The following is a 25,100-nucleotide window of genomic DNA, read 5'->3' as shown; positions in this document are numbered from 1 at the left end:
TCGTTGCAGTACTGTGGCTCCGCCACTATGGGGAGCTATGATGCGTCTGATGGCACTGAAGGAGTTCATCTGATCAGGTATCACAGACACCAATACATTTCACAGCTGGGCCTCCGGGGGGAGCTAAGGGTTCTATTCATTAGGCCACTCCCCACCATAGTGGGTAAACTGGGGGTCAGGCAGGAAGTTAGATCAGAAAGCTGACTGGGTTGGAACCAGGCAACACCTTGTGGCAGAGGGTGTTGTGGGGGAAGATGCAGTAGGGTCTCTGTCAGGGGTGGGATCCTGACAGAGGCTTGGCAACAAGAAAGAACGTAACGGGACCGTGCCTGCTCCGGGTAGCGGCAGTCCCCAAGAAAGGATTAGAAGCAAGATAGATTGTGCTGAGTGAGAAACGAGATCACGCAAAGGAGAAATACCAGTAGGAGTCGTGCTGTAAGACCGAAGCAACATCCTACTGAGGCGCACTACCGGTGGCCGGAACGCCGAGGGAGTAGAATAATATTCAGCTTCAAGCAATACTCCAAACCGCGGCAGGACAGTCAGTCTAAGGCGGGCTGTCTAACACATATCACCTATGCAGTCTTGGGGGGCAACTTGTGGAGAGGGGCGACTCTAGGGTCCCGGAAGAGCTCCGAGCCTACCCGTCAAACGGGTGCCGTCCCAACCAGAACATCAGGGAGGGACGGAGGATTAGCAGAACATCATCTAATCGAGTTGTGAGGGAACATCAGAAACAGACACAACAGTTGTGGGGTACTTTCCGTAAGCACAGCAGGGAAGGACCACAACACATAGCGCTAGTAGGAAGGCACCGATTTCCACCTGTAAAGAGAACTCTGGAGGTGCCATTGGACCGGCCGGACTTGCGCAGCCTGGTGAACCGTGTTCCGGACTGAGGACCCAGAGATCTTCAGTAAAGAGGTAAAGAGACTGCAACCTGGTGTCCTCGTTATTTACTGCACCGCACCACCACAGCATCCCCACCATCATCCACACCTATTTTTCACTGTGCGCCCCACGGCAGGGTCACGGACCGGGGCCTAGCCGCCGTGACAACCCCAGAGCAGAGACTTAGAGGCCCGGTACCGGGTACCCCTCGGCCCTGCGGCGGTGGGGGCGCCGCACATACACATTTGGACTTATGGGAAGGTTGTTATGTCATCACAGACATGCGCAATAGATTCCTGAGGGCGCCGAGGATCTAGCATGTATTTTTTTATTGAAGATGTGAGTGTGTTTTTAGTTCTTTTTGGTGTGCAACACCTGCGACTATTTAATTAATCACATGATATTTGCAATATTAACCCCTTAATCCCATTGGTCGTACTATCCCGTTGAGGTGACCTGGGACTTAATTCCCAGGGACGGGATAGTACGTCCAGCACGATCAGCCACGCTGACGGGGGGGAGCGCGGCCGATCGCCGCCGGGTGTCAGCTGATTATTACAGCTGACATCCGGAACTATGTGCCAGGAGCGGTCACGGAAGGCTCCTGGCACATTAACACCCGGAACACTGTGATCAAACATGATCGCAGTGTTCCGCTGGCACAGGGAAGCTTCCCTGAGACCCTCGGAGCAATGCGATGTGGCCCGGATCCAAAATGGCCACGGGGGGCCTTCCGGGTCCTGCAGGGAGGTGGCTTTCAAGCGCCTGCTCAGAGTAGGTGCAGGGAGGCTTCCTGTGTGATCGCTGATCTGAGACAATGCACTGCAAAGTGTCAGATCAGCGATCTGTCACTATAATGTGATGTCCCCCCTGAGGCAATGTAAAAAAGTTAAAAAAAATAATATTTACATGTGTAAAAAAAAAAAAAAATCCTAAATAAAGAAAAAAAAAATATATTGTTCCAATAAATACATTTCTTTATCTAAATTAAAAAAAACAATAAAAGTACACATATTTAGTATCGCCGCGTCCGTAACAACCCAACCTATAAAACTGTCCCACTAGTTAACCCTTTCAGTGAACACCGTAAAAAAAAAAAAGAGGCAAAAAATAACGCTTTATTATCATACTGCCAAACAAAAAGTGGAATAACATGCAATCAAAAAGACAGATATAAATGACCATGGTACTGATGAAAACGTCATCTTGTCCCGCAAAAAAACAAGCCGCCATACAGTGTCATCAATGAAAAAATAAAAAAGTTATAGTCCTCAGAATAAAGCGATGCAAAAATAATTATTTTTTATATAAAATAGTTTTTATCATATAAAAGCGCCAAAACATGAAAAAATATATAAATGAGGTATCGCTGTAATCGTTCTGACCTGAAGAATAAAACTGCTTTATCAATTTTACCAAACGTGGAACGGTATAAGCGCCCCCAAAAAGAAATTCATGAATAGCTGGTTTTTGTTCAGTCTACCTCACAAAAATCGGAATAAAAAGCGATCAAAAAATGTCACGTGCCCGAAAATGGTACCAATAAAAACGTCAACTCGTCCCGCAAAAAAACAAGACATCACATGACTCTGTGGACCAAAATATGGAAAAATTATAGCTCTCAAAATGTGGAGACCCAAAAACTATTTTTTTGCAATAAAAAGCATCTTTTAGTGTGTGACGGCTGCCAATCATAAAAATCTGCTAAAAAACCTGATATAAAAATAAATCAAACCCCCCTTCATCACCCCCTTAAGTTAGGGAAAAATAATAAAATTTTTAAAAATTTATTTATTTCCATTTTCCCATTAGGGTTAGGGTTAGGGGTGTGGTTAAAGTTATGGTTGGGATTAGGGTTAGGGGTGTGTTTGGGTTAGGGTTTCAGTTAGAACTGGGGGGTTTCCACTGTTTAGGCACATCAGGGGCTCTCCAAACGCGACATGGCGTCCGATCTCAATTCCAGCCAATTCTGCCTTGAAAAAGTCAAACAGTGCTCCTTCCCTTCCGAGTTCTCCCGTACACCCAAACAGGGGTTTACCCCAACATATGGGGTATCAGCATACTCAGGACCAATTGGACAACGACTTGTGGGGTCCAATTTCTCCTGTTACCCTTGGTAAAATACAAAACCGGGGGCTAAAAAATAATTTTTGTGGGAAGAAAAAAATTTTTTTTACTTTCACGGCTCTGTGTTATAAACTGTAGTGAAACACTTGGAGGTTCAAAGTTTTCACAACACATCTAGATAAATTCCTTAGGGGGTCTTCTTTCCAAAATGGTGTCACTTGTGGGGGGGTTTCAATGTTTAGGCACATCAGGGTCTCTCCAAACGCAACATGGAGTCCTATCTCAATTCCAGTCAATTTTGCATTGAAAAGTCAAACGGCGCTCCTTCCCTTCCGAGCTCCGCCATGCGCCCAAACAGTTGTTTACCCCCCACATATGGGGTATCAGCATACTCAGGACAAATTTTACAACAACTTTTAGAGTCCAATTTCTTCTGTTACCCTTGGGAAAATAAAAAATTGGGGGCGAAAAGATCATTTTTGTGAAAAAATATGATTTTTTATTTTTACGGCTCTACATTATAAACTTCTGTGAAGCACTTGGTGGCTCAAAGTGCTCACCACATATCTAGATAAGTTCCTTAGGGGGTCTACTTCCCAAAATGGTGCCGCTTGTGTGGGGTTTCAATGTTTAGGCACATCAGGGGCTCTCCAAACGCGACATGGCGTCCCATCTCAATTCCAGTAAATTTTTCATTGAAAAGTCAAATGGCGCTCCTTCCCTTCCGAGCTCTGCCATGCGCCCAAACAGTTGTTTACCCCCACATATGGGGTATCAGCGTACTCAGGACAAATTGCACAACAGCTTTTGGGGTCTAGTTTCTTCTATTACTCTTGGGAAAATAAAAAAATTGGGGGCGAAAAGATAATTTTTGTGAAAAAATATGATTTTTTATTTCTACGGCTCTACATTATAAACTTCTGTGAAGCACTTGGTGGGTCAAGGTGCCCACCACACATCTAGATAAGTTCCTTAGGGGGTCTACTTTCCAAAATGGTGTCACTTGTGGGGGGTTTCTACTGTTTAGGTACATCAGGGGCTCTGCAAATGCAACGTGACGTCTGCAGACCAATCCATCTAAGTCTGCATTCCAAACGTCGCTCCTTCCCTTCCGAGCTCTGCCATGCGCCCAAACAGTGGTTTACCCCAACATATGGGGTATCAGCATACTCAGGACAAATTGCACAACAACTTTTGGAGTCTAGTTTCTTCTGTTACCCTTGGGAAACTAAAAAATTGGGGGCGAAAAGATAATTTTTGTGAAAAAATATGATTTTTTTATTTCTACGGCTCTACATTATAAACTTCTGTGAAGCACTTGGTGGGTCAAGGTGCCCACCACACATCTAGATAAGTTCCTTAGAGGGTCTACTTTCCAAAATGGTGTCACGTCTAGGGGGTTTCAATGTTTAGGCACATCAGGGGCTCTTCTAACGCAACATGGGGTACCATCTCAATTCCAGTCAATTTTGCATTGAAAAGTCAAATGGCGCTACTTCCCTTCCGAGCTCTGCCATGCGCCCAAACAGTGGTTTACTCCCACATATGGGGTATCAGCGTACTCAGGACAAATTGCACAACAACTTTGGGGTCCAATTTCTCATGTTACCCTTGGTAAAATAAAACAAATTGGAGCTGAAATAAATTTTTGGTGAAAACAAGTTAAATGTTAATTTTTTAAAACATTCCAAAAATTCCTGTGAAACACCTGAAGGGTTAATACATTTCTTGAATGTGGTTTTGAGCAGCTTGAGGGGTGCAGTTTTTAGAATGGTGTCACACTTGTTTTTTTTCTATCATATAGACCCCTCAAAGTTACTTCAAATGTGATATAGTCTCTTAAAAAAAATGGTGTTGTAAAAGTGAGAAATTGCTGGTCAACTTTTAACCCTTATAACTCCCTAACAAAAAAAAATTTGGTTCCAAAATTGTGCTGCTGTAAAGTAAACATGTGGGAAATGTTACTTATTAAGTATTAAGTATTTTGTGTGACATAGCTCTGTGATTTAAGGGCATAAAAATCCAAAGTTGGAAAATTGCAAAATTTTCAAAATTTTTGCCAAATTTCCATTTTTTTCACAAATAAATGCAAGTAATATCAAATAAATTTTACCACTATCATGAAGTACTATATGTCACGAGAAAACAATGTCAGAATCGCCAAGTTCCGTTGAAGCGTTCCAGAGTTATAACCTCATAAAGGGACAGTGGTCAGAATTGTAAAAATTGGCCCGGTCATTAACGTGCAAACCACCCTTGGGGGTTAAGTACTTTGTGCACTATATATCACTATACATGTATAAGATATTTTATGAAAGATTTTGTATATCTGCACTAAGCACTTTAATCTATGTAATACGGTGATTAGGTCTTCAAAAATCATGTTTGAAATTTTATACTAATTAATTCATTAATGACATGTGCACCCTATATATGTCTGTAGCACTGCTTGATTCATTGCTTGAGAAAGGATTTGTTTTATCCGAAACGTTGCCACGCCACAGGGCATTAAAGTCCTCTTTTTTACATCTTTTTGTGCTGTTTCCCTTTTTGTTTACTATCTATCTATCTATCTATCTATCTATCTATCTATCTATCTATCTGTGTGTGTAAACATTATAAACATTATTCTTCTCTGGAGTATGTAAAAGAAGAAGTTGGAAAAGAAATGACATCACAATCTTTTTTTTTGTTAAATAATATATCTTTATTTAGCCTACAAAAACGCACACAAGTCCGCATGAAAAAAATCACATGAAAATCCTCATCAAATCAGCATCAAACATACATCAAATCCGCAGGAAAATCCGCAACGTGTTCACATAGCCTAAAGGTGGTGCTCGGAAGCAGTTATGGCTGACCTTGGCAGTTTGCATAGCCGCACCTCCTGTGGCTGGTGATGAGGGACTGATATTCTTGTCTCTGCTGTAAACGGCTGGCGTGGAAATAAGTATTTAGATAGATAGGAGAAGGATAGAGAAATAGATATTTAGACATTCTCACCAAATAAAAACGAGGATACTGACACATGGTCCAGTGGAGAAGCAGGGTAAATTATTTTTTTCTCATTCATAGTGACACTGCAGCCTGAAGCCCTGAGGTGCCTACTGGAAAGTCTGGCCCTGAGTTGGGCCCCGTGTACTTAATATATGACGCCATGTCCCTCGTTCAGCCGACATGTCCTATAGGATTGACGTTCCCATCTATAAGATGGCTTCAGATGCAGCTTTCTACAGCCAGCCAATCAGATCGCTCGCTCACCAATATATGCAAATGAGCTGGTGGCAAAAAAAACAACCAACGACTTTTCAACAAATTTCTCATAAATACTCAGCAGGGGAAGGTCAGTTTGTCAGCAGGGGCGGGTCAGTATGTCAGCAGGGGCGGGTCAGTATGTCAGCAGATCCCTTTTATTTTTGTTTTTTTTTAGTCTCCATAACAGGGCCGGACTGGCCATCTGGCAATTCTGGCAAATGCCAGAAGGGCCTGTCTGGACCTGGGCTGCCTTGTCTGCTACGTTGTTAACAGAATCGGTGTTCTCAAGACACCCATGCTGTTAAGAGTTGTGATGGAGCACAAAGTTGCTGATTCCGTCACTTACCCCAGCATGCCACAGGTATCATTAGAAATATTGGCCTTGTAGAAAATCTTCCTTTCCTCCATCCAGGGTAATATTGGTAATATATCCTATCTGGTTCCTGGGGACGAGGACAACATGGGCCTGTGTGATTCCAAATGCCAGGGCTGATTTTCAGCCCCAGTCCGTACCTGCTCCATAAGGTAAAAGTTTGTGCTTGTGTTGGCACATAAATAGAGCTGAGGTTTTCCTGTATAATTGTGTGTGGTGCGGAGATCATGGTAGTGTAATCAGTATCTGCCAACAAGTCATCTATCAGTGAGAAGAGGACGCCAGAGGATATATAGATGGGCACAAATGACATCTATGATATATATATATATATATATATATATATATATATATATATATATATATATATAATAATAATGATATCTATCAGCGAAAAGGATAGATAGATGTATCAGCGAAGAGGAATATAATAATGATATCTATCAGCGAAAAGGATAGATAGATGTATCAGCGAAGAGGAAAGATAGATGGGCATATGATATACGACAGTTCACATATGTGGCTGCCTCGGCACATATGTTCAAGTAGGAACTACGCGACATGAAGTGGTCTGTCCGCTGCACACTTTTTCCTACAGGTTTCCTCAGAGTTTAGAGACAGGCGCGGCGCTGGGGTTGTGGGTTCCCACCGTGGCCACATCCACGCAGTATTTTAGGCTCCTGCTGCTTTTCTCCCATCTTCTAAATATTAACTCATAGGCTGAATGCTGGTCTATAGAGTAGAATTGACCCTAGAGAAGAAGTACCAGATATGGACACTAGACTTAAAGGGAACCTGTCTGCAGGATTGTGCTCAGTGACCTACCGACAGTGTAAGGCCGGCCTCACACTGGCGAGTTTTACGGACGTATGAGCGCATAATCTACGACCGTAAAATACGCATTACACACAGCCCAATGATTCCCTATGTCCCAGCTCCTATCTGCCGTATTTTACTGATCCGTATTATACGGTCTTGTACGGCCGTAGAAAATCGCAGCATGCTGCGTTTGTCACCGTATTGCGCAAAAAAATCGCAAATGAAAGTCTATGGGTGCGAGAAAAATACGGATTCCACACGGACCAGCAGTGTGACTTGCGAGAGATACGCAGCGGTGTTAGTGAAAAGCCGATAATTCAATTGCCGGCTTTTCATTTCTCCTTCACAAACCCGACAGGATATGAGACATGGTTTACATACAGTAAACCATCTCATATCCCCTTTTTTTTGCATATTCCACACTACTAATGTTAGTAGTGTGTATGTGCAAAATTTGGGCGCTGTATCTGCTAAAATAAAGGGTTAAATGGCGGAAAAAATTGGCGTGGGCTCCCGCGCAATTTTCTCCACCAGAGTGGTAAAGCCAGTGACTGAGGGCAGATATTAATAGCCTAGAGAGGGTCCATGGTTATTGGCCCCCCCTGGCTATAAACATCTGCCCCCAGCCACCCCAGAAAAGGCACATCTGGAAGATGCGCCTATTCTGGCACTTGGCCACTCTCTTCCCACTCCCGTGTAGCGGTGGGACATGGGGTAATGAAGGGTTAATGCCACCTTGCTATTGTAAGGTGACATTAAGCCAGATTAATAATGGAGAGGCATCAATTATGACACCTATCCATTATTAATCCAATTGTATGAAAGGGTTAAAAAAACACACACGTTATTAAAAAGTATTTTAATGAAATAAACACACCGGTGGTTTTAATATTTTATTGCTCTCTCAATCCACCTGAAGACCCTCGCTTGGAAAAATAATAAAACAACAATATACATACCTTCTGATGAACTGTCACGTCCCACGAAGTAAATCCATCTGAAGGGGTTAAATCATTTTACAGCCAGGAGCTGTGCTAAAGCACTCGCTACTATAATACTGCCCTCTATGTACAAGAATATCACTGCTATAATACTGCCCCCTATGTACAAGAGTATAGCTTCTACAATACTGCCCCTTTGTACAAGTATATAACTACTATAATACTGCTCCCTATGTACAAGAATATAACTACTATAATACTGCCCCCTATGTACAAGAATATAACTACTATAATAATACTGCTCCCTATGTACAAGAATAGAACTACTATAATACTGCCCTCTATGTACAAGAATATAACTGCTATAATACTGCCCCAAATGTGCAAGAATATGAGGACCATAATTAGGGCCCCCATCAGGGCATTACTGCCCTTACTGCTGTATGGGGCCCGGTGAACAGCAGTACAGAGAGGGGCCTACAGGTCTGGCTGGTGCCCCGCTTATGTGCTACTGTTCATTGGGCCCCATCGTGCAGCAAAGTGGTGCGTGCTGCGGCGCACACGTCGGCGCTGGGGCCCGAGACCTTTCCCAAAGCTGTGCACGGCCGTCTTACCTTGACGGCTGCTCAGCTCCTGCTCCCTCCGTCTTCTGTGTACTTCCTGTCAGGTGACGGCGCTTACGTGATGACGTCATCGCGTACGCGCCACCCGACATGTACCGGACACTGGAGGCAGAGCCGTGCTGCTGAGGAACGACTGTGAGGAGGTAAGTATACAAAACTTTTTTGTTTTCTGTTCAAAATGAATTAAATGGGTGAGGGGAGGAGGAGGAATTGCACATGATGACGGGGTAAGGAGTAAGGGGGACTGCACATGATGATGTGAGGAGGGGGGCTAAGGAAGGACTGCACATGATGATGTGGGGAAGGGGGATAAGGCTATGTGCACACGTCAGGATTTTCTGCAGAATTTTCCTGAACAAAACCAGACTTTTTCTGTAGGAAATCCGCATGCGGTTTTTTTGTGTGCGTTTTTGACGTGTTTTTTTTCCGGAGCTTCCCAATGCATTAAATAGCGGGAAAATGTGAAAAATCCACAAAATTAATGAACATGCTGCATTTTTTACCGCGATGCATTTTTTTTCGAGGAAAAAAACGCATCATGTGCACAAAAATTGCGGAATGAATTCTAAATGATGGGATGCTTAATGTATGTTTGTTTTATGCGTTTTTATAGCGTTTTTATAGCGAAAAAACGTGAAAAAAAACAGAAAAATCCGCAACGTGTGCACACAGCCTAAAGGTGGACTGCACATGATGTGGGAAGGGGGGTTAAAGGGGGACTGCACATAATGTGGGAGGTTAAAGGGGGACTTCACATGATGATGTGGGGAGGGGGTTAAAGGGGGACTGCATATGATGATATGGGGAGGTGGGTTAAAGGGGGACTGCATATGATGATATGGGGAGGTGGGTTAAAGGGGGACTGTACATGATGATGTGGAGAGGGGGGTTAAAGGGCGACTGTACATGATGATGTGGGGAGGGTGTTAAAGTGGACTGCACATGATGTGGGGGTTAAAGGGGACTGCACATGATGTGGGAGGGGGTTAAAGGGGGACTGCACATGAAATGGGGGTTAAAGGATCTACAAAGGATGACATGGGTGTAAAGGGGATTGTACATGATGATGTGGGGAGGTGGGTTAAAGGGGCCTGCACATGATGGTGTGGGGCGTTAAAGGGGGACTGCACATGATGATTGGAGGGGGGTTAAAGGGGGACTGCACATGATGATGTGGGGGTTAAAGGGGAACTGCACATGAAGTGGGGGGTTAAAAGGAACTGCAAAGTATGAAATAGGTTAAAGGGGATTGCACATGATGAAGTGGGGGAAGGGGACTGCACATGATGAAGTGGGGGGAGGGGGACGGGAGACTGCAAATGATAAATTGACAGTGAGGGAAGAGGGACAGCAATTGAATTAAAGGTGGGGGATGGGGAGAGCAAATGATGATCAGGAGAGAGCAAATAATGAATGGTGGGGGAGTAAATTATGTATTGAATGTTGGGGTAGAACTGTTGATAATGAATAGAGGATGGGAGAGAGAAGACATGACAATGAATTGTTGCAGAAGGGGCATGTAAATATAATGAGTCGAGGGAGTGGGAGGTACATAGTGGGGGGCGTTGAGTATGCAGTGACTGGTAATGAATTGGGGGAAGATATATTTATTAGGTGGGGAAAGTGGCTATGTATAGCTAGAAGGGGCTCAGTGGCGTATTATAATTTATATTTGGAATGGTGGGTTGCATAATAACCAATTATGTATTAATGGTGGGTGCATATATATATTCAGATGTGTAGTGTAGAAGAAAGGGAGTAAGAGGGGAATGTGCTCTGGAAGCCAAGCTCTAAGTAATTGTGTTATTTTATGCAGAGATAAGTCCTGGCTGGAAGTGATGGCGGTCTGCGCTGCAAGAAGAAGAAAAGCAAAGATGAAGCACTGCAGCTAGGGACGTCACTGGTGAGTCAGTGTGTTAGCTGTACACTGACACTATACACTGTATACTCTGTACAGAGCTCCTGTGTATAATGTCACCAGTGATCACTGTATTACCTGTACACTATATACAGAGCTTCTGTGTATAATGTCACTGGTGATCACTGTATAACCTGTACACTGACAGTAAATACAGAGATCCTGTGTATAATGTCACATAGTATTGTGTTTTTGTTTTTTTTGTTTTTATTAATGATCAGTATTCTAGTATTCAGGTATTCAGTCACTATGTGGTGGTAATATGTGGTCTGGTCATGGTGTGGTGGTATTTGTTCCTTGTATGTTGTATTATTTGGTCACTTTGTGGTGGTAATATGTGGTCCGGCGATGGTGTGACGGTATTTGTCCCTTGTATGTTGTATTAATGGTCATTTAGAAAAAATGTATGTGACTCATTCCCTTAAAGAAAAATACATAAAAATATATTTATATTCAATAGGTTCGACTAGGGTCCGGCCTAAAGCGTCTAACGTGGCATGGTGGCGGCTTAAAAATTATTTTGGCCAAAACAAAAGCTGCTGGTTATGTATGTGATCTGGTGTTTGATGGGAACTATTAATATCTGATTAATGAGGACGTAGTGGAGAAGTTTTTCCAAGTGTGAGTGGTGGGACGGTGGAAGGTTGGAAGGGTGGAGGCGGAGATGGGGGGAGCCTGGGTGGAGTCTCAAGGGGTTAAAAATTGACTGTGGTGGACAAACAATACCTAAAACATAGCTTTTAATAATATAGTAAAACTTAAATAGCCACCAAAAATTGTGTACAGTCTATCCACTTTTATTTTACATTAGCGGATACAAATAGATAACTAGACACTGAAAGAGAAAGGGGGAAGTGAAGAATATTACACTAAGGCCCCCAGTGAAATCTAAAATTGTATATTGCATTAGAGCCTTATATCAAGACCTTAACTTTCCCAACTAATGGTTAGTATGGATCGTATAGAATCTAATCTTCGCTGGGTTAATATTCCAGCCCCCCAGCCAAGGTGTATTAGATGAATTGCACACTAGCCCACTAATTTGTCAGACACCAAATTACATAGCATGCATCATGTATCGCCATATAGTGCTGACTTCAGTGTCACAGACTAAACACTAGGAAAGGGCTCAACATACACTGATGTCACAGGAATGAGGTTATATTCACTTTGCACACTACTGTGCCTATGCTGCCCTATATTTGTCTCCAAACTACAGCAGACACACAGCTAATAAAGTACTCTGCTCCTATCATTCATATCTGAGTGGAGGTTAGCGGGGTTTGTTATTCTTCATTCCATTTTCCCCATACACATGTCCCTTCCACTCATTAGCCACGCTGTCTCCAATCATCACACTGGGACAAGCGTTAATATGAATCGTGCCAGACCAACAATTATAACCTAAACACTATAGCACATCGCCTCAAAAGGGGGCCTGAAAATGTTGCCAATATGGGGCCCCGAAATTCCTAGTGGCAGTCCTGACCATAATACTGCTCCTAAGTACAACAATGTAGCTATACTATAATATAGCTACTATAATATTGCTCACTACGCTCACTGACAACTGGTGAAGTGTCAGATGGACTAGTCAGGCAGTATTGCTCTTCTGATAGGGTTATCTGCTGTAGTGGAGAAGAGAGCCATCCACTACTTGCTCTGCCATTTGAGCAGGGGTCCAGACTCTGCTTCCCAACAAAGGCCTGGAAGACATTAGTGATACAGGCTTTTTTTATTTTTAAATGAGGTGGGATAGGATTTGGGGAAGGAGAAGGCTACAGGCTGTGGTGGCATCATACTTTGTAGTGGGAGAATGTAATGCGGGAGCTATCATTTTGTGCATGGGGAGCTGTGAGGAAAATCATCCTGTATATAAGGACTGTGGGGACCATCTTACTGTGTATAGGATGCTGCGGGGGTATCATACTATGTATAGAGGGGCTGTTGGGGCATATTATATGCAGAGGAGCTTGGGAGGCCATCATATTTGTTATAAGAGGTGGTGAGGGCCATGAAACTGTATATAGGGAGCTGTTGAGACACCATACTGTACAGAGTGAGCTATGGAAGCATTATACTGTATATTGGGAGCTGTTGAGGCATCATACTGTACAGAGTGAGCTATGGAAGCATTATACTGTATATAGGGAGCTGTTGAGACACCATACTGTATAGAGTGAGCTATGAGAGCATCATATTGTATATAGGGAGCTATTGAGGCATCATACTGTACAGAGTGAGCTATGGAAGCATTATACTGTATATAGGGAGCTGTTGAGACACCATACTGTACAGAGTGAGCTATGGAAGCATTATACTGTATATTGGGAGCTGTTGAGACACCATACTGTATAGAGTGAGCTATGAGAGCATCATATTGTATATAGGGAGCTATTGAGGCATCATACTGTACAGAGTGAGCTATGGAAGCATTATACTGTATATAGGGAGCTGTTGAGACACCATACTGTACAGAGTGAGCTATGGAAGCATTATACTGTATATTGGGAGCTGTTGAGGCATCATACTGTACAGAGTGAGCTATGGAAGCATTATACTGTATATAGGGAGCTGTTGAGATGCCATACTGTATAGAGTGAGCTATGGGGCATCATAGTGTATATAGGGAGCTGTTGAAATACCATACTGTACAGAGTGAGCTATGGAAGCATTATACTGTATATTGGGAGCTGTTGAGACACCATACTGTATAGAGTGAGCTATGAGAGCATCATATTGTATATAGGGAGCTATTGAGGCATCATACTGTACAGAGTGAGCTATGGGAGCATTATACTGTATATTGGGAGCTGTTGAGACACCATACTGTACAGAGTGAGCTATGAGGCATCATACTGTATATGGGGAGCTTTTGAGACACCATTCTATACAGAGTGAGCTATGGGGCATCATACTGTATATTGGGAGCAGTTGAGACACCATACTGTACAGAGTGAGCTATGGGAGCATCATACTGTATGTTGGGAGCTGTTGAGATACCATACTGTACAGTGTGAGCTATGGGAGCAGTGCATCATACTGTATATTGGGAGCTGTTGAGATGCCATACTGTACAGTGTGAGCTATGGGAGCAGTGCATCATACTGTATATAGGGAGCTGCTGAGATGCCATACTGTACAGTGTGAGCTATGGGAGCAGTGCATCATACTGTATATAGGGAGCTGCTGAGATGCCATACTGTACAGTGTGAGCTATGGGAGCAGTGCATCATACTGTATATAGGGAGCTGCTGAGATGCCATACTGTACAGTCTGAGCTATGGGAGCATCATACTGTATATAGGGAGCTGTTGAGACACCATACTGTACAGTGTGAGCTATGGGAGCAGTCAGGGGTGGATTAACCCCTTCATGCCGCGGCCCTTTTTCGTTTTTGTGTTTTCGTTTTTCGCTCCCCTCCTTCCCAGAGCCATAACTTTTTTATTTTTCCGTCAATATGGCCATGTGAGGGCTTATTTTTTGCGGGACGAGTTGTACTTTTGAACGACATCATTGGTTTTACCATGTCGTGTACTAGAAAACGGGAAAAAAATTCCAAGTGCGGTGAAATTGCAAAAAAAGTGCAATCCCACACTTGTTTTTTGTTTGGCTTTTTTGCTAGGTTCACTAAATGCTAAAACTAACCTGCAATTATGATTCTCTAGGTCATTACGAGTTCATAGACACCTAACATGTCTAGGTTATTTTTTATCCAAGTGGTGAAAAAAAATTCCAAACTTTGCTTAAAAAAAAAAAAAAAAAGTGCCATTTTCCGATACCCGTAGCGTCTCCAATTTTCGTGATCTGGGGTCGGGTGAGGGCTTATTTTTTGCGTGCCGAGCTGATGTTTTTAATTATACCATTTTGGCGCAGATGCGTTCTTTTGATCGCCCGTTATTGCATTTTAACGCAATGTCGCGGCGACCAAAAAGACGTAATTCTGGCGTTTCGGATTTTTTTTTCGCTACGCTGTTTAGCGATCAGGTTAATGCTTTTTTTTAATTGATAGATCGGGCGATTCTGAACGCGGCGATTTCAAATATGTGTAGGTTTGGGGTTTTTTTTAATTGTTTTATTTAGGATGGGGCGAAAGGGGGGTGATTTAAACTTTTATATTTTTAATATTTTTTTCACATTTTTAAAAACTTTTTTTTTTCACTTTTGCCATGCTTCAATAGCCTCCAAGGGAGGCTAGAAGCAGGCACAGCCCGATCGGCTCTGCTACATAACAGCGATCATCAGATCGCTGTTATGTAGCTGAAATGCAGGTGTGCTGTGAGCGCCGACCACAGGGGGCCGCTCACAGCAGGCCGGCATCAGTAACCCTAGAGGTCTCAAGGACCTCTATGGTTACCATCCTGATGCATCGCCGACCCCCGATCATGTGACGGGGGTCGGCGATGACGTCATTTCCGGCCGCCCGGATGCGGTAGTTAAATGCCGCTGTCTGCATTTGACAGCGGCATTTAACAGGTTAATAGCGGCGGGTGAATAACGATTTCACCCGCCGCTATTGCGCGCACATGTCAGCTGTACAAAACAGCTGACATGTCGCGACTTTGATGTGCGCTCACCGCCGGAGCCCACATCAAAGCAGGGGACCCGACATGCGCAGTACATGTACGGCGCATGTCGCGAAAGGGTTAAGGGTAGCCAGGGCCCCGGGCTGTTCAGAAAACTGTGGGCCCCCGGTCATGTGATGGGGTCATGCGACGGGGTCATCATATACCTGAACCAGATTATTCCAGAAAAATAGTTGCTGTGTGAAACTATAACCTGTCAAACATCCATTGGTCTAGTCAATTTACCCTACAGTTAGGAAGAAAAAAAAAACAGTACTATCACCATAAGTGCCAGTATTCACAGGAGATCTGTACTTAGTATGCAGTCTGTGTAGAGGTAATATAGTGATCACCGGTGACATTATACACAGGACCTCTGTATATAGTAAACAGTGTAAAGTGTCAGTGTATAGGTAACACTGACTCACCAGTGACGTCGCTAGGTGAAGTCCTTCATCTTTCATCCAGCACAGACCGCCATCATTTCATCCAGCCAGGACTTGTCTCTGCAGGAAATAACTCAGTTATCTCGAGCTCCGCTTGCAGAACACATTACTTAATTTTTCCCAACTTCTACATTACACCACATGAAGAAAAAGAGGCGACATAGTGTCACTCTATGCACAGTAACGGGACGTCCCCCGATTTAAAACAGTGTCTTCAAAAAATAAAATAAATACATCACTGCAGTAATAATATCCCTTAATTGTATGGTAATTATAATATCCCCCATCCTGGCGCTGTGTATCTCATTCCTGGCTTCAGCCATATGTTCTCCCATCCTGCCCTCATGAGTATCCATTCCTGCCCCATATGATCTCCCCATCAGTCTCCATCGTATCCATCCTGCCCCATGATCCTGCACGATCTGTCTCCAATCCTGCTCCATATTATTCATTCTGCCCAGTGTCTCCAGTCCTGCCCCCAATGTGTCCAGCATCCTGCCCCCAGTGTGTCCAGCATCCTGCCCCCAGTGTGTCCAGCATCCTGCCCCAGTGTGTCCAGCATATTGCCCCCAGTGTGTCCTGCATATTGCCCCCAGTGTGTCCAGCAATCTCCCCCAGTGTGTCCAGCATATTGCCCCCAGTGTGTCCAGCATATTGCCCCCAGTGTGTCCAGCATATTGCCCCCAGTGTGTCCAGCATATTGCCCCCAGTGTGTCCAGCATATTGCCCCCAGTGTGTCCAACATATTGCCCCCAGTGTGTCCAGCAGCCTGCCCCCAGTGTGTCCAGCAGCCTGCCCCCCAGTGTGTCCAGCAGCCTGCCCCCAGTGTGTCCAGCAGCCTGCCCCAGTGTGTCCAGCAGCCTGCCCCCAGTGTGTCCAGCAGCCTGCCCCCAATGTGTCCAGCAGCCTGCCCCCAGTGTGTCCAGCATCCTGCCCCCAGTGTGTCCAGCATATTGCCTGTTGTGAACTCTATTTTTGGGCTCCCTCTAGTGGTCACAAGCGGTACTGTGTAGTGTTGTCTTTCTGCAGGTTGGCAGCATCAGCTGGTTCGTTATCCTTGACTGGTTTCCTATTTAGCTCACCTGGATACTCAGTTCCTTGCCTGCTATCAATGTATTCAGTGCTCTTCAGATTCCTTGTGACTACCTTGCTCCCAGTCTCTCCAAGACAAGCTAAGTTTTTGTTTGTTAATTTTTTGATTATCAGCATTCATCATGTTTCTTGTCCAGCTTGCTAAAATGTGATTTCATCGCTTGCTGGTTGCGCTAGGGGACTGAGTTTCTCCCCCCACACCGTTAGTTGGTGCGGGGGTTTTGGAAATCTCAGTGTGGATATTTTGTAAGGGTTTTTTACTGACCGCACAGACCCCTTTTCTATTTTCTGCTATCTAGTATTAGTGGGCCTCATTTGCTGAATCTGCTTTCACCCCTGTGTATGTGCCTTCCTCTTACCTCACCGTTATTATTTGTTGGGGGCTTCTATATCTTTGGGGATTATTTCTCTGGAGGCAAGTGAGGTCTTTCTCTCTCTCTAGGGGTAGTTAGTTCCTCAGGCTGGCTCGAGACGTCTAGGATTTTAGGCACGTTCACCGGCTACTTCTAGTGTGTTTGGATAGGTTCAGATTTGCGGTCAGTCCAGTTTGCCACCTCCCTAGAGCTTGTCCTATGTTTGTTACTTAGCTGGAGTAATTTGTGATCATCAACCACTAAGGATCATAACAATTTCCCCCAGTGTGTCCAGCATTCAGCTCCCAGTGTTTCCAGCATATTGCCCCCAGTGTCTCCAGCATCTCTGCCCCCACAGCATATTGCCCCCAGTGTGTCCAGCATCTCTGCCCCCAGTGTGTTCAGCATTCAGCCCCAGTGTGTCCAGCATATTGCCCCCAGTGTGTCCAGCATATTGCCCCAGTGTCCAGCATATTGCCCCCAGTGTGTCCAGCATATTGCCCCCAGTGTGTCCAGCATATTGCCCCAGTGTGTCCAGCATATTGCCCCCAGTGTGTCCAGCACATTGCCCCCAATATGTCCAGCATATTGCCCCCAGTGTGTCCAGTAATCAGCCCCAGTGTGTCCAGCATCCTGCCCCCAGTGTGTCCAGCATATTGCCCCCAGTGTGTCCAGCATATTGCCCCCAGTGTGTCCAACAATCTCCCCCAGTGTGTCCAGCATATTGCCCCCAGTGTGTCCAGCATATTACCCCAGTGTGTCCAGCATATTGCCCCCAGTGTGTCCAGCATATTGCCCCCAGTGTGTCCAGCATATTGCCCCCAGTGTGTCCAACATATTGCCCCCAGTGTGTCCAGCAGCCTGCCCCCAGTGTGTCCAGCAGCCTGCCCCCAGTGTGTCCAGTGTTATGATCCTAGTGGCAAGGATCGCAAGTAGGACTAGCTAAGTAACTAAACCGACTACAAACTCTGGGGAAGTGGTAACTGAATTGACCGCAACCTGATCCTATCCGCAAACAACTATAGGCAGCCGTGGAACGTTACCTGAAAATCCTAGACGTCTCTTCACGGCCTGAGAAACTGACTATTCCTAGAGGGAACAAAAGTCCTCACTTGCCACAGTGAAATGACCCCAAAGATATAGAATAGCCCCCCACAAATATTAACGGTGAGTTAAGGGGAAAGCACAAACGCAGAGATGAAATTAGATTTAGCAAATGAGGCCCGCTAACGCTAGAAAGCAGAAAATAGAAAGGGAACTGTGCGGTCAATTAAAAACCCTATTCAAAATATCCACGCAGAGATCGCTCGAGCCCCGCACCAACTAACGGTGCGGGGGAAGCAACTCTGTACCTCAGAGCAAACCAGCAGAAGAAATCATATTAGCAAGCTGGACTAAACTCATCATACACAGAAATCATATTGCAGACTGATGAGCAAAAAATAATTAAACAGAACTTAGCTTCTCCTGAAGAGACTGAAACCGAAGATAATCAGGAGTAATCAGAATAGCACTGAGTACATTGACAGTCGGCAACAAGTGGAAGTGAAACAGAGCTAAATAGGAAACTCCCAAGTGAATAACGAGGCAGCTGATCAGCCACAGACCCGCAGGATAACAAACAAAGCCACCAGGGGGAGCCCAAAACAAAAGTCACACAATACCACCTGTGACCACAAGAGGGAGCCTGAAAACAGAGTTCACAACAGTACCCCCCCCTTGAGGAGGGGTCACAGAACCCTCATCAAAACCCCCAGGGCGATCAGGGTGAGCCACATGGAAGGCACGAACCAAATCGGCCGCATGAACATCAGAGGCGACAACCCAGGAATTATCCTCCTGACCATAGCCCTTCCATTTAACCAAATACTGAAGCCTCCGTCTAGAAATACGAGAATCCAAGATCTTCTCCACCACGTATTCCAATTCTCCCTCAACCAGCACAGGGGCAGGAGGCTCAACCGGAGGACCCACAGGCACCACATACCTCCGCAACAACGACCGATGAAACACATTATGAATAGCAAACGATGCTGGGAGGTCCAAACGAAATGACACAGGGTTAAGGACTTCCAAAATCTTATAAGGACCGATAAACCGAGGCTTGAACTTAGGAGAGGAGACCTTCATAGGAACAAAGCGAGAAGACAACCACACCAAGTCCCCAACGCGAAGTCGGGGACCCACACAGCGACGGCGGTTGGCAAAGCGCTGAGCCTTCTCTTGTGACAGCTTCAAATTGTCCACAACATGATTCCAAATCTGATGCAACCTATCCACCACAACATCCACTCCAGGACAGTCAGAAGGCTCCACCTGACCCGAGGAAAAACGAGGATGAAACCCCGAATTACAAAAAAAAGGAGAAACCAAAGTAGCAGAACTAGCCCGATTATTAAGGGCAAACTCGGCCAATGGCAAAAAAGTCACCCAGTCGTCCTGATCAGCAGAAACAAAACATCTCAAATAGGTTTCCAAGGTCTGATTAGTTCGTTCGGTTTGGCCATTCGTCTGAGGATGGAAGGCCGACGAAAAAGACAAATCAATGCCCATCTTAGCGCAAAAGGTCCGCCAAAATCTAGACACAAACTGGGATCCTCTGTCGGAAACAATATTTTCAGGGATCCCATGCAAACGAACCACATTTTGAAAAAACAGCGGAACCAACTCGAAGGAGGAAGGCAACTTAGGCAAGGGCACCAAATGGACCATCTTAGAAAAACGATCACACACCACCCAGATGACAGACATTCTCTGAGAGACAGGGAGATCCGAAATAAAATCCATGGAAATGTGCGTCCAAGGCCTCTTCGGGACAGGCAAAGGTAACAGCAAACCACTGGCACGAGAACAGCAAGGCTTAGCCCGAGCACAAATTCCACAAGACTGCACAAAGGAACGCACATCCCGCGACAAGGAAGGCCACCAAAAGGACCTGGCCACCAAATCTCTGGTACCAAATATTCCAGGATGGCCCGCCAACACCGAAGAATGAACCTCGGAAATAACTCTGCTGGTCCATCTATCCGGGACAAACAGTCTCTCCGGTGGACAATGGTCAGGTCTATCCGCCTGAAGCTCCTGCAGCACTCGTCGCAAATCTGGGGAGATGGCAGACAAAATCACCCCTTCTCTGAGAATACCAGCCGGCTCTGAATCTCCAGGAGAGTCAGGCACAAAACTCCTAGAAAGAGCATCAGCCTTTACATTCTTCGAACCAGGCAGGTACGAGACCACGAAATCAAAACGAGAGAAAAACAACGACCAACGAGCCTGTCTAGGATTCAGCCGCTTGGCCGACTCGAGATAAATCAGATTCTTGTGATCAGTCAAGACCACCACACGATGCTTAGCTCCCTCGAGCCAATGTCGCCACTCCTCAAATGCCCACTTCATAGCCAACAACTCCCGATTACCGACATCATAATTCCGCTCGGCAGGCGAAAACTTTCTTGAAAAGAAAGCACATGGCTTCATCACAGAGCCATCAGAGCTTCTCTGCGACAAAACAGCCCCCGCTCCAATCTCAGAAGCATCAACCTCGACCTGGAAAGGAAGAGAGACATCTGGCTGACATAAGACCGGAGCCGAGGAAAACCGGCGCTTCAGCTCCCGAAAGGCCTCCACAGCCGCAGGAGACAAAATAGTAACATCAGAACCCTTCTTGGTCAAATCCGTCAAAGGCTTAACAACACCAGAAAAATTAGCGATGAAGCGACGGTAAAAATTAGCAAAACCCAAGAACTTCTGAAGACTCTTAATAGATGTAGGCTGAGTCCAGTCATGAATAGCCTGAACCTTGACTGGGTCCATCTCAATAGTAGAAGGGGAAAAAATGAAACCCAAAAAAGAAACCTTCTGGACTCCAAAAAGACATTTTGAGCCCTTCACAAATAAAGCATTGGCACGCAGGACCTGAAACACTATCCTGACCTGCTTAACATGGGACTCCCAATCATCAGAAAAAAACAGAATATCATCCAGATACACAATCATAAATTTATCCAGATACTCGCGGAAGATGTCGTGCATGAAGGACTGAAAGACAGAAGGAGCGTTAGAAAGTCCAAAAGGCATCACCAAGTACTCGAAATGGCCTTCGGGCGTATTAAATGCAGTTTTCCATTCATCACCCTGCTTAATACGCACAAGGTTATACGCACCACGAAGATCTATCTTGGTGAACCAACTAGACCCCCTAATGCGAGCAAACAGATCAGATAACAATGGCAAAGGATACTGAAATTTGACCGTGATTTTATTTAGAAGGCGATAATCAATACAAGGTCTCAGGGAACCATCCTTCTTAGCCACAAAAAAGAATCCCGCACCCAGAGGGGAGGAGGAGGGGCGAATAAGTCCTTTCTCCAAAGACTCCTTTATATAACTCCGCATAGCAGCATGCTCCGGCACTGACAAATTGAAAAGTCGTCCCTTAGGAAACTTACTACCAGGAATCAAATTTATAGCACAATCACAATCCCTATGAGGAGGTAGAGAACTGAGTTTGGGCTCATCAAATACATCCTGGTAGTCCGACAAAAACGCAGGGACTTCAGAAGGAGTGGATGAAGCAATTGACACCACAGGAGCGTCGCCATGAATTCCCTGGCAACCCTGTTGTGAAATTGGATTCTGGGCTCCCCCGGTGGCCACTTGTGGAATTTAACTTGTGTGCATCATCCCCTCTGTTCACCTGCTCCTATCAGGATGTGGGAGTCGCTATATAACCTTGCTCCTCTGTCAGTTTCTTGCCGGTCAACAATGTAATCAGAAGCCTTCTGTGCTTGTTCCTGCTACTAGACAACTCCCAGCTAAGTTGGACTTTTGTCCTTGTGTGTTTTTGCATTTTGTTCCTGTTCACAGCTGCTGTTTCGTTACTGTGTCTGGAAAGCTCTTGTGATCGGAAATTGCCACTCTGGTGTTATGAGTTAATGCTAGAGTCTTAAAGGAATTTCTGGATGGTGTTTTGATAGGGTTTTCTGCTGACCATGAAAGTGTCCTTTCTGTCTTCCTGCTATCTAGAAAGCGGACCTCGATTTTGCTAAACCTATTTTCATACTACGTTTGTCATTTCATCTAAAATCACCGCCAATATATGTGGGGGCCTCTGTCTGCCTTTTGGGAAAATTTCTCTAGAGGTGAGCCAGGACTGTCTTTTCCTCTGCTAGGATTAGGTAGTTCTCCGGCTGGCGCTGGGCATCTAGGGATAAAAAACGTAGGCATGCTACCCGGCCACTTCTAGTTGTGCGGCAGGTTTAGTTCATGGTCAGTATAGTTTCCATCTTCCAAGAGCTAGTTCTCATATATGCTGGGCTATGTTCTCTCGCCATTGAGAATCATGACACAACCCCAACTTGACACAGACATTGCTTTCCAATCCAGGACTGGATTATGAGTCTGCAACGATGGCAGACCCAACACGACAACATCATGCAAATTATGCAGAACAAGAAAGCGAATCACCTCCTGATGAACAGGAGTCATGCACATGGTCACTTGCGTCCAGTACTGAGGTTTATTCATAGCCAATGGTGTAGCATCAATACCCCTTAGTGGAATAGGGAATTTTAAAGGCTCCAAAACAAAACCACAGCGCCGGGCAAATGACAAATCCATCAGGCTCAGGGCAGCACCTGAATCTACAAAAGCCATAACCGGGTAAGATGACAGGGAACAAATCAGGGTAACAGACAAAATGAACTTAGGCTGTAAAGTACCGATGGTGACAGATTTATCAACCTTTTTTTTGCGCTTAGAGCATGCTGAGATAACATGAGCTGAGTCAACACAGTAAAAGCACAACCCATTTTGCCGTCTATAATTTTGCCGTTCACTTCTGGTCAGAATTCTATCACATTGCATAGACTCAGGTGTCTGTTCAGAAGACACCGCCAAATAGTGCACAGGTTTGCGCTCCCGCAAACGCCGATCAATCTGAATGGCCAGAGTCATTGACTCATTCAGACCTGCAGGCGTAGGGAACCCCACCATGACATTCTTAATGGACTCAGAAAGACCTTTTCTGAAATTTGCAGCCAGGGCACACTCATTCCACTGAGTAAGCACCGACCATTTCCGAAATTTCTGGCAGTACACCTCTGCTTCATCTTGCCCCTGAGAGAGGGCCAACAACGCTTTTTCAGCCTGGTTCTCAAGATTAGGTTCCTCATAGAGCAATCCAAGGGCCAGAAAAAACGCATCAACACTGAGCAATGCCAGATCCCCTGGCGCCAATGCGAAGGCCCAATCTTGAGGGTCACCACGCAAGAAAGAAATTATAATTTTAACTTGCTGAACGGAATCACCAGAGGAACGAGGTTTCAAAGAAAGAAACAATTTACAATTGTTCTTAAAATTCAGGAACCTAGATCTATCTCCAGAAAACAACTCCGGAATAGGTATTCTAGGCTCTGACATAGGACTGTGAACAACAAAATCCTGAATACTTTGTACCCTTGCAGCAAGATGATCTACACTGGAGGCCAAACTCTGAATATCCATATCAGCAGCTGAGTTCAGAGCCACACCAAGATTAAGAGGAGGAGAGAAGCTAGACACACAGCAGCTAGACACACGGCAAAAAAAAAAAAAAATTCTCAAGGCTTCTTTTCTCCTGCTTCTGCCATGCAATTAACACTTTACCGGCCGGCTGTACTGTTATGATCCTAGTGGCAAGGATCGCAAGTAGGACTAGCTAAGTAACTAAACCGACTACAAACTCTGGGGAAGTGGTAACTGAATTGACCGCAACCTGATCCTATCCGCAAACAACTATAGGCAGCCGTGGAACGTTACCTGAAAATCCTAGACGTCTCTTCACGGCCTGAGAAACTGACTATTCCTAGAGGGAACGAAAGTCCTCACTTGCCTCAGTGAAATGACCCCAAAGATATAGAATAGCCCCCCACAAATATTAACGGTGAGTTAAGGGGAAAGCACAAACGCAGAGATGAAATTAGATTTAGCAAATGAGGCCCGCTAACACTAGAAAGCAGAAAATAGAAAGGCAACTGTGCGGTCAATTAAAAACCCTATTCAAAATATCCACGCAGAGATCGCTCGAGCCCCGCATCAACTAACGGTGCGGGGGAAGCAACTCTGTACCTCAGAGCAAACCAGCAGAAGAAATCACATATTAGCAAGCTGGACTAAACTCATCATACACAGAAATCATATTGCAGACTGATGAGCAAAAAATAATTAAACAGAACTTAGCTTCTCCTGAAGAGACTGAAACCGAAGATAATCAGGAGTAATCAGAATAGCACTGAGTACATTGACAGCCGGCAACAAGTGGAAGTGAAACAGAGCTAAATAGGAAACTCCCAAGTGAATAACGAGGCAGCTGATCAGCCACAGACCCGCAGGATAACAAACAAAGCCACCAGGGGGAGCCCAAAACAAAAGTCACACAATACCACCTGTGACCACAAGAGGGAGCCTGAAAACAGAGTTCACAACAGTCCAGCAGCCTGCCCCCAGTGTGTCCAGCAGCCTGCCCTCAGTGTGTCCAGCAGCCTGCCCCCAGTGTGTCCAGCAGCCTGCCCCCAGTGTGTCCAGCAGCCTGCCCCCAGTGTGTCCAGCATCCTGCCCCCAGTGTGTCCAGCATATTGCCCCCAGTGTGTCCAGCATTCAGCTCCCAGTGTTTCCAGCATATTGCCCCCAGTGTCTCCAGCATCTCTGCCCCCACAGCATATTGCCCCCAGTGTGTCCAGCATCTCTGCCCCCAGTGTGTTCAGCATTCAGCCTTAGTG

The 25,100-nt window shown here is 45.2% G+C and overlaps 1 protein-coding gene across 3 annotated transcripts in view; it reads right to left on the bottom strand.

The window, feature by feature from the left end:
- Nucleotides 1-25,100, bottom strand: part of ANKRD9 (ankyrin repeat domain 9) — a 146,378-nt gene that overhangs the window by 35,352 nt on the left and 85,926 nt on the right. The gene's annotated exons all lie outside the window — the stretch shown is intronic.

The sequence above is a fragment of the Ranitomeya variabilis genome, chromosome 1, assembly GCF_051348905.1.
Source record: "Ranitomeya variabilis isolate aRanVar5 chromosome 1, aRanVar5.hap1, whole genome shotgun sequence".
NCBI classification, from domain to species: Eukaryota; Metazoa; Chordata; class Amphibia; order Anura; family Dendrobatidae; genus Ranitomeya; species Ranitomeya variabilis.
This window is presented reverse-complemented; position numbering and strand designations above follow the sequence as displayed.